At 31.9% G+C, this 10,223-nt stretch overlaps 1 long non-coding RNA gene across 1 annotated transcript; it reads right to left on the minus strand.

Annotated features, from left to right (window-relative positions):
• Positions 1 to 8,609: 8,609 nt before the first annotated feature.
• On the minus strand, positions 8,610 to 9,413 carry LOC128290162 (uncharacterized). The gene is made up of 2 exons (XR_008279803.1): positions 9,105 to 9,413; positions 8,610 to 8,814 (listed from the first exon to the last, which is right to left on the minus strand). It is a non-coding gene; the product is annotated as an uncharacterized LOC128290162 (long non-coding RNA).
• Positions 9,414 to 10,223: the final 810 nt, after the last annotated feature.

Here is a 10,223-nt window from a genome sequence, read left to right on the forward strand (position 1 = left end):
TGGTTTCTGATATGTGTTTACGAGTAAGACCCTGTCCGGGACAATGGCATCATTTTGTGGCTACATGTAAGACTACGTCTAGGACATTGGCATTGTACGATTTATGTGATTATCCGAGTGTCCTATCCAATTCTGAATGGTTCATCGGGCAAAGATAATCGTGTACAGATTATATGATATGAGCTAATGGCCAGGTATAAGTTAGTTCATTAATTAACAAAAATAAGGTAAGTGTATTCGGCCTATTGCACATTATTGAATAAGTGTAAATTTAGTATATGTGTATTTATGAGTATTCGGTCATGTGACTAATATAAGTACTTGAGACTATATTATAATCTATGAATTTATGTATGTATGGGTATGTAAACTAAGAACTTAAGGGATATTCGGCCTTGAAAGCTAAGTAATGATTTGTAACTTTTGATCATACAAGCATTCGGGTAAAGTGATGATTTAACTATGTATAAATTCATATGATTATATATAAGTAACATGGATGTATTCGTGCCTAGAATCGAATGTAAATTGATGTAATAATTCTAGTTTAAATTAGTTAAGTCGAATAAAACATTGAGTAGTTGATTTGCTTATGACTTACTAAGCTTTGAGAGCTTATTCCTTGTGTTTTGTCTATTTTGTTTTATAGATTTTGAAGTCAAGCTACAAGCTCGGGAGCAATCAGCCAAGTTCATCACACTATCTACTGTTTTGGTACCTTCAAACTAAATTTAAGTTATAGCATGTATAGGTTGGTTTTGGAGTTAGTTATTTTGGAAATGAATGTATATTTAAGCCATGCGAAAATGGCTAAATCCTTAAGTTAGTCTTGAATGTGTTTTGGTTGTGGTTATTGCTCTCTGTATGAATTTGGTTATGCATGATCATGGAATGAGCTCATTAGGGTTAAAATGCTGTGAGTGAATTAAGTTTAATTAAGGTTATGTGTGTTTTGTGCATCGCAATAATTGATGAATTGGACAGCATCTTTGGTTAATCCGATCATAGTTTTTACGTGAGTATGAACATATATATGGAAGCGGTAGTTATATTTTTTTAATGTGTTGTTATATGCATTGGTACAGGGAATATTGGGCTATGTCCCATTGTGAATTGGATTGATTTTGTTACAGGTTTTATATGATATGTATGGTTGCTAGGCATGGCTCATTAATGATTTATATTTTGATAAATCATTTGTCATATGAGTTGAATAAAAAAGAATGTCTAGGTTGATTTATATTCGGCCTTGATACTTAAAATTTCTTGGGTACTTTGTTATATGTTTATGAGGTAATTATAATGGATAATGTATGTGCATGGTCAGTTATAAGACAAGAGTGAATGAGATGGTTGTAACCAACTTGATTATAGGTATAAGTTTATGTATTTATTTGCGCATAGGATGGATTAACTTATCCATGATATGGTAGTTGTCTGTGCTATTACATTGGGTAAATAATGCGGTTAGAAGTATGCATGAATGTAATAATATGAAGCCTATGTGAATTTTGATTGCCATATCGACATTATAAGGTGTATACTTTTGCCACGCGAGTTGGCTTGAATTTAGTAATAGAAAGTTCATTTATATTCGACTAGGAAAGAAGAAACATACACACAAGCAATGATATAGCATTTGTGGTTCGGTGATTAAGTGTTTATATATGTATGCATATTCGAATGGGTGAATTTACCTATATTAATGCATGAAACATGTAAACTCATGCCAACTATGAAATCATGCTGTATAAATGATATATATATTGGAAATTTGTATTGTCTGACATGTAAAGTAGCACTTATGCAATTCTTTTATATTAAAAGGATATAATAGGTCTGATGTTTAATTAATAAAGTTGTTGGTTAGTTATTTATATTCCGTATACATAAATAGTTTGCTTTGACATATATTGGATTATGTTTTAATTATGTTGTAATATGATCGATATGATTTTAAGTCTGATAACAGATTAAGTTATGAATAATAATGTTATTTGAGATTTTGAATTGAAATTTGTGATGTATGATTATATGAACTGTGATACGATTGGTAATGTCTCATAGCTCTACTCCGGCGACAGATACGGGTTAGGGGTGTTACAGATTACCACCAGATTGGGAAGTTAAATTTGCAATTGAAGTATATCCTGGTACCGCTCCAGCGTCAATACCCCCCGTATCATATGTCACCTACAGAGTTGAAAGAATTAAAGGTGCAACTACAGAATTTATTGGATCGTGGTTTTATACGTCCTAGTACTTCGCCTTGGGGAGCTTCAGTGCTTTTTGTTAAAAACAAGGACTATTCAATGCGGCTCTGAATTAATTATCAGTAATTAAATAAGGTGATGATCAAAAATCAATATCCGTTACCCCGTATTGATGATTTATTTGACCAGTTAAAATGAGCTTCTCTTTTCAAAGATTGATTTGAGATCGAGTTATTATCAGTTGAAGGTGAAAGAAAATGATATACCGAAGACGGCGTTCTGAACACAGTATGGACATTATGAATTTTTATTAATGCCTTTTGGATTAACTAATGTTCCAACCACATTTATGGATCTCATGAATCGTATTTTCCAACCGTACCTGGATCAATTTGTGGTAGTTTTCATTGGTAATATTCTAGTTTATTCGAAGTCTGAATCTGAACATGAGCAACATCTCAGAATTGTTTTGCAAATATTACAGGAGAAACAGTTATACGGAAAGCTTAGTACATGTGAATTCTGGTTATCAAAGGTTGTTTTCTTGGGACATGTTGTTTCAGCGGATGGAATCAAAGTTGATACGAAGAAGATTGAAGCAATTGTTCAGTGGAAAACACCAAAAAATGTGTCAAAGGTTTGTAGTTTTCTTAGACTGGCTGGTTAGTACCGAAGATTTGTAAATGAATTTTCAAAGATAGCTTTGCCAATGACAAAGTTTTTGCAAAAGAATGTTCAGTTTGTCTAGGATGATTAGTGTCAGAAAAGTTTTGAAAAATTGAAGTAAATGTTGACTGAAGTGCCGGTTTTGACATTACCTGAATCAGGAAAGGATTTTGTCATTTATAGTAATACTTTTTTGAGTGGTTTGGGTTGTGTATTGATGCAAAATGGAAAAGTAATTACTTATGAATCTCGTCAACTGAAACTGCATGAACGTAATTATTCGACACATGATTTGGAGTTAGCAGCTGTGGTTTTTACTCTAAAGATCTGGAGACATTATTTGTATGGTGAGAAATGTTATATTTATATTGATCATAAGAGTCTCAAGTATCTCCTAACTTGAAAGGAGTTAAATTTGAGACAATTTCATTAGATAGAACTTTTAAAAGATTATGATTGTGTTATTGATTATCATCCTAGTAAAGCTAATATGGTGGCTGATGCATTAAGTAGAAAAACAACAATTGAATTGCGAGTAATGTTTGCATAGCTTATTATCAACGATGATGGCAGTTTGTTAGCTGAATTAAGAGTTAAACCGGTGATGTTTAATTAGATCAGGTCAGCACAGTTAGAAGATGATAAGAAGAGAAATGGTTCAGAATGACATGTTAGAGAATTTCAGTATTGATGAATATAATTGCTTGAAATTTCGTAATCAGATCTGTGTTCCAGCTGTTTCTGAATTAAAAGAGTTGATACTTTGCGAAGCTCATGGCAGTCCATTTGTTTTGCATTCTGGAGGAATGAAAATGTATCGGCATCTATGAGAATTGTATTGGTGGCTTGGAATGAAAAGAAATATAGTTGAGTATGTGGCTAAATGCTTGACTTGTCGACGAGTTAAGGCAGAGCATCAGGTTCCTACTGGACTACTTCAACCTATTAATATTCTTTAATGTAAATGGGATTGTATTACAATGGATTTTGTAACGGGGTTACCATTTTCAGCAAGTAAGAAAAATGCTATTTGGGTGATTGTTGATGGACTTACAAAATCAACTCATTTCATTGCAGTCAAGACTGATTGGTCACTTCAAAAATTTGTTGAGGTTTACATTAGGGAAATTGTGGATTGCCCCTATGTCGATAATCTCTAATCGGGATCCATAGTTTACTTCAAGATTCTAGAGACGGTTGTATGAGTCTCTTGGAACTCAACTCAACTTTAATACAGCTTTTCATCCGCAGACTGATGGACAATCTGAACGAGTTATTCAGATTCTAGAAGATATGTTTCATGCTTGTGTCATTGATTTTGAATCAAGTTGGGAATGTTATTTACTGTTGGCTGAATTTGTATATAATAATAGTTTTCAATCAAGTATTCAAATGGCTCCATATGAAGTTTTATATGGTCGTAGATGTCGATCACCTGTGTGTTGGATGGAATTGAATGAAAGAAAAATTGAGCCATAATTAATTCAAGAAACGGAGGACACTGTTAAGAAAATTTGAGATATATTAAAGGTAGCTTTCGACATACAAAAATCATATGCAAATCTGAAATGTTGGGATATTGAGTATTCTGTCGACGATAAGGTATTTCTTAAAGTTTCACCATGGAAGAAAATTTTGAGGTTTGTCGAAAAGGAAAATTAAGTCCTCATTTTACTAAGCCATATGAGATTGTGGAAAGAGTTGGATCAGTTTCTTAACGTTTAGCTTTGCCTCCGGAATTACAGAAAATTCTTGATGTTTTTCATGTTTCGATGCTCAGAAGATATAGATCAGACCCTTATCATGTTATTTCGATGGAAGATATTGAAATCCGACCTAATTTTTCATATGAAGAAGAGCCATTTGAGATTTTAGCACGAGAAGTAAAAGAATTGCGAAATAAACAAGTTCCGTTAGTAAAAGTGTTATGGCGTAGTCATAGTATTGATGAAGCGACTTGGAAACCGGAAGAAACACTAAGATCTCAGTACCCCCACCTTTTTTCAGGTAAATTTCGAGTACGAAATTTATTAAGGGGGAGAAATGTAACGACTTGATAATCACAGGTATCGAAAAGTGTGCTTTTGGGTCTCCGTTTTCATAAAACGGATTCGTAAATATTTATTAAAAATATTTATGAAGTTAGTAGTATGGTTAATTACGTTTTGGTTAAATGAATTAGCTTGAAATAAGAATAATTAGGTGAAAGGATTAAATTGAATAAAGAGTGAAAGTTTATTAATAGATTAAAGAAAAGTTAAGAGACTAATTAAGCAAATAAACCATAAATTGACAATTGTATGGTAATGGTAATTTACATGTGTAATAATATTGTACATATACTTGTAATAAATATATATGCTTACTTATTATTTAAGAAAATATTATAATTATATTATATTATATTATAATTAAACTAAATAATAAACAAAAAAAAGAAAAATAAAGAACATAAGAAAGAAACGAAAGCAGAGAAGGAAAAGGTGAGAAAGAAAAGAATAAGAAAAATTAGGGTTTTAAGGTTCAAACTCAAATTGGTAAGTCAATTTAATCCATTTTCTTATAAATTTTATGTTTTAGAATCCTAGAACAAAATACTACTTGATTTGTATTGAAATTTTAGAAATTATTAGATTTTTAGATGATGTTCATGTTGGATAATTTAAGTGTTTGTGACTAAGTTGATAGAATTTTAAGTTAGAAATGGAAAAGGGATTGAATTGTAAAATAAATTATAACTTTTGAGTAATAGGGACTAAATTGGGAAATTTTTAAAATTTAGGGTTTTATGGTGAAATTAGAGAGTTAAGTTTAGTTTTAAGTGGAAATTAAATGAAAATATAGAATAAATTGTGAAGAAAATAAAGTTAGTTTTGGTTAGGGACTAAATTGGAATTTAGGCAAAAGTTGAATATAAATTGAAATATTCAATGTGAAATTGTGTTGTATTGATGATTTTTAATTGTTTAATTTCTGTATCTAATGTTGTGCTGGAAACCTTAGCTAAGAAGGGAAAAGAGAAAGTCGACGAGGAGTAGTTCAAAAATTCTGGTTTGTATTTCTATAATCCGAATATAGTAATTAATATTTGTTGTATTTTGATTAAATGTTATGATAAGTAAATAAGGTAAGTAATTATCATTATGGCATTGAATTGAAAGTATGTGATTTTGTGATATTTGAATAGTGGATGAATGTGATTTTGAAAAGTGAATTGAAACCTTATTAAATATATCAGGTTAACTCGGATATAGTTGGCATGCCATAGGATTGGAAGAGTTCAGGGATACTTCAACTTCAAGTCGATAAGACACTGGGTGTCACATTATTACTTCGGATAAATTCGATGAGGTACTAGGTACCAATTTACTTCGGCAAGGCCGATGAGACACTGGGTGTCAACTTGTTACTTCGAATTATCCAATAAGGCACTGGGTGCCAAACTGGTGTGTTTTGGTTGGATCCGTGTATTCGTCAGAGTCCGAGTCATGTTAATAGGGGTAATTGAATAAAACAGAGTTATGATTGACATTGAATGATGAATTGAAATATAGATCGTGACATATGAATTGTGTTCATATTGTGAGAAGCTATCTGGGATAGCCAACTGAAAAGAGTTGAATGAGTTATAAATGTTTTATCTATGAAATGATTAATTATATGATTATACATATTGTATGTTATAATATATATGATTCAATTTTTTACCTTTAGCATTTGGATTATAGAAATACCACTGAGTATATACTCAGCATACGGTTGTTTTCTGTGCACAGGTTAGGTACTTGATTTGGTCATCGACTCAACATCCATCAACAATCCCGATCTCAAAACATGGTGAAGTATATTACTTTTTGATAATGGCATGTACCTAGGATGTCTTATGTATGTCATTTTGAAAAGTAAATGTAAATGATATTACAAGATGAAATTGGTACTTATATACTTAATTATGTGTGTTATACTGAGATTAAATATGGTATGTTTTGGTGCATAAATTAGAATGATATATGCAAATTGGTGTTGAAAATGGTATGAAAATTTGGATTGGCTTGAATAGTGTTTTGAATAGATTGTTTAGATAATATATGTGAAGTACTTATGAATATACTTTAAATACGTCATAAGATTGAATGTTTTGACATGTTTAAGATGTATTCGAATGTGTTTTGGATTGGTCGAATGATTGGTTTTTGAGTTGCTTGTTGTTTAAGATTGTAGGGTTGGTAAACTTGATGTTTAAGGTTCATTTTGAGTCTACACGGCCAGGCACACTGGTGTGTGACTTGATCATGTGAGACACACGGCTAACACATTGGCGTGTGGTTTGGTCGTGTATCCCTTGCAACTTAAAATTTCAAAACAAAATGCTCAGGTAATTTCACACGGGCAAAGACACGGGCGTGTGTCTCAGCCTAGCACACAGGCGTGTGGCTGGCCGTGTGACCTAAGTCAGGGAGTTACATGGGGTTGAACACGGTTTCAGGCACGAGCGTGTTCCTTGATCACACAGGCGTGTGACCCTTGCACGTAGGAAAAATTTTGAAATTTCACGAAAAATTTTCAAAGTACCCGATTGAGTCCCGATTTGTTTCTAACACATATTTTAGGCCTCGATGGCTCAAAAGAGGGACAATATGATTAAGTTATGATGTGTATGTTAGGTGATTATAAAATGTTTGTATTTGATCTGAAAAGTCCGGTAATACTCCGTAACCCTGTTCCGACAACGGATAAGGGTTAGGGGATGTTACAGATTTGTGTTCACGTAACTTATTTTTAGGATATATTAAATAATAAAAAGATAATTTTAAAAAAAGCACTTGAAATTTTCTTAAACATGCTTGTTACCCAAATATAAAATACCTCATGATTTAATATATCACAATTTAGGTTTTATTTTTTTTACATATTATTATTTTTAGATTGGGTTTCTATTTATTAGGATTGGGCTGTTCAGTTTTAGGCTGATAAACCAGTTTATTAATTTGTTTTAATTTCCAATTTAATGATAATTTGAGTGTACCATTCTATGCCAATTTTCGATTTAACTACTTAAACTAACTATTCATACAAAAAATTGGAATCAAATTTTGTTAATTTCATCTCTTTTTCAAATTCATAATAATAAACAGTAATATTCAGAATTTTCAATCATATGAAAAACTATTCCAAATCTGGCGAGTTTAGCCTACTGGTCTCAACAAATAATTTGTACTTAAATAAGTCGAGATTAGTTCGATGCCAGTTTTAGAAGAAACCATATCTAAGTATATATAAAGTATAATATCAATTTTAGTCCCCCATGTTTAAAACTTTTTTTTCATTTTGGTCCTTATTCTTTTTCTGAGCTAAATTTAACTCTCAAGCTTTTCAAAAAAAAAAGAAAAAATGAAAGTGATACTTTTTTTAACAAAATGATAACTAAAATATTATTTTTAATAATATTAGTGTGACAATCCACGTAGCAATTCTTGTGTATTTTATGCTAATATGAAACTATTTATTTTATGTGACAACAACAAATAATTGAAAAATTATAAAAATATTCAAAAGTTGATAATTTTTTTCAAATAACATGAAGTACATGTATATTTCCATTCAAGTTTCCATGTTTAAAATTTAAAGTTTTAGCCCGTATTTTCATTAAAAAACAATAATTCAACTGTTTCTAAAAGGTTAATGGTCAATGTAATAGGCCAATTTTGGCCCGGACCCAAAACCCAAAAGTAAACAGAAATAAAAACCAAAATAAATATTAATAGTCCATAAAAAAAAACAGTCTAATTTTCTTTTACAAGCCCAAAACTAACTCTAGCCCAAACAGCCCATAACCTAAACTAGCAACAGAAACTCTAGCCTTCAGCCTAGCCTCTTCGCGCCGCCGCACGCCAGCCACCACCTCTACACACGTCTGACACTCCACTACAGCCACCTGCAAAAAGAAACCAACACTCAAAGTACAAGAGACAACAAAGAAAAAGACAAGGTACAACAACAAACAAAAACATATCTTGTAATATTGGCTATAAAAGCCCCAACATCATCTTTGTAATTTTTTCCGGACGAGATTAGAATCAAAAAGCAATAGATTGAACATAAAAAAAAAAGAGATCGAATATAGAAATTTTCTAAAGGTGATTTCCTTTTTGTTTCTATTTATTTTAGTCTTAAGTTTTTATTTTTTATTTTACATGCGGAAATAAAAAAGGAAAGAAAACTCACTTGAGTCGGTCGGCATCTTTGCCGTCGAAGAACTTGCCAGAAAAGAAGAGAAAGCGAAACGTTTCTTCTTCTCCGTTGAAGTTTGGTTGGATTTTCGGAGACTTGGATCTCAGATTAGCGCTTTACGAGTGACGGGCTTCAAAAGGGAGTTATTTGGTATTTTCCGGCCACTGAGGACGGCGGAGTCCACCGTTGGCGACTGGTGGCCGTCGTGGGACTCACCGAACCCCTTGGCCAGATTCTTTGCTTCGCCTAGAGAGAAAAAGGGAGGATGGGCCTTTTTTTTTTAAACACATGGAACAAATGATTTTTTTTTTTTTTGCTTAGATTTTTGCTTTTATAGCATGGCTAAACGACGCTATTTTGGTCGGCATTCTTAAGCCCCAAAACGACGCCGTTTTGGCTAACCCAATTTTTGACCCGACCCAGTTTTTAACATTTTATTCATAAATTATTCTTCCATGTTCTATATTATCATTCCATCATATTTTATTAAAATCACTTCAAAAGTCATGTTTAAATTTTTTATTTATAATGGGCCATTTTATTGTATTTCAACATAAATAAACACACATCGTTAAAGTATGAAACTCATTATTATTTAAAAAAAAAACAAAAGAAAATTCTTCAAAATAAGGCCACATTTCACGTTTTTAGAAATTTGAGAAATCGTACCCTAACTTATGGGGTTTCGATTTTCTCGTTAAACCTAAATAGCCAAATATCATTTTAGATTTCAAAATACATGAAGTTTCAATAAAAATTAAAGGCAAACTTGTTCTCAAGGGTTCAAATGTCGCATTCTAACTTACGGGATGTGGCATTTTTTTATCTAGGGACGAGTGGGCCTTTGATGCTAGTTTCAATTTAATTCAAGCATTTTTAAAAATTAACATTAATAAGAAAAGGGATCGTATTTTAAAATCTTTTCAAAATTTCAACTTTCGACATTAAGACATTAAGTAATCAACTAGGTACCAATTTTGGGCGTATCGAGGGTGCTCATCCTTTCTCGTGCGTGACAGACTCCCGAATCCGTTTTTTGGATTTTGTAGACCAAAAATTATCGTTTTAGTAAATTTAAAATTTTATTAAAATGATTAAATTATGAGGTGATCC

The sequence above is a fragment of the Gossypium arboreum genome, chromosome 3 (assembly GCF_025698485.1).
Source record: "Gossypium arboreum isolate Shixiya-1 chromosome 3, ASM2569848v2, whole genome shotgun sequence".
In the NCBI taxonomy this organism is placed as follows: Eukaryota; Viridiplantae; Streptophyta; class Magnoliopsida; order Malvales; family Malvaceae; genus Gossypium; species Gossypium arboreum.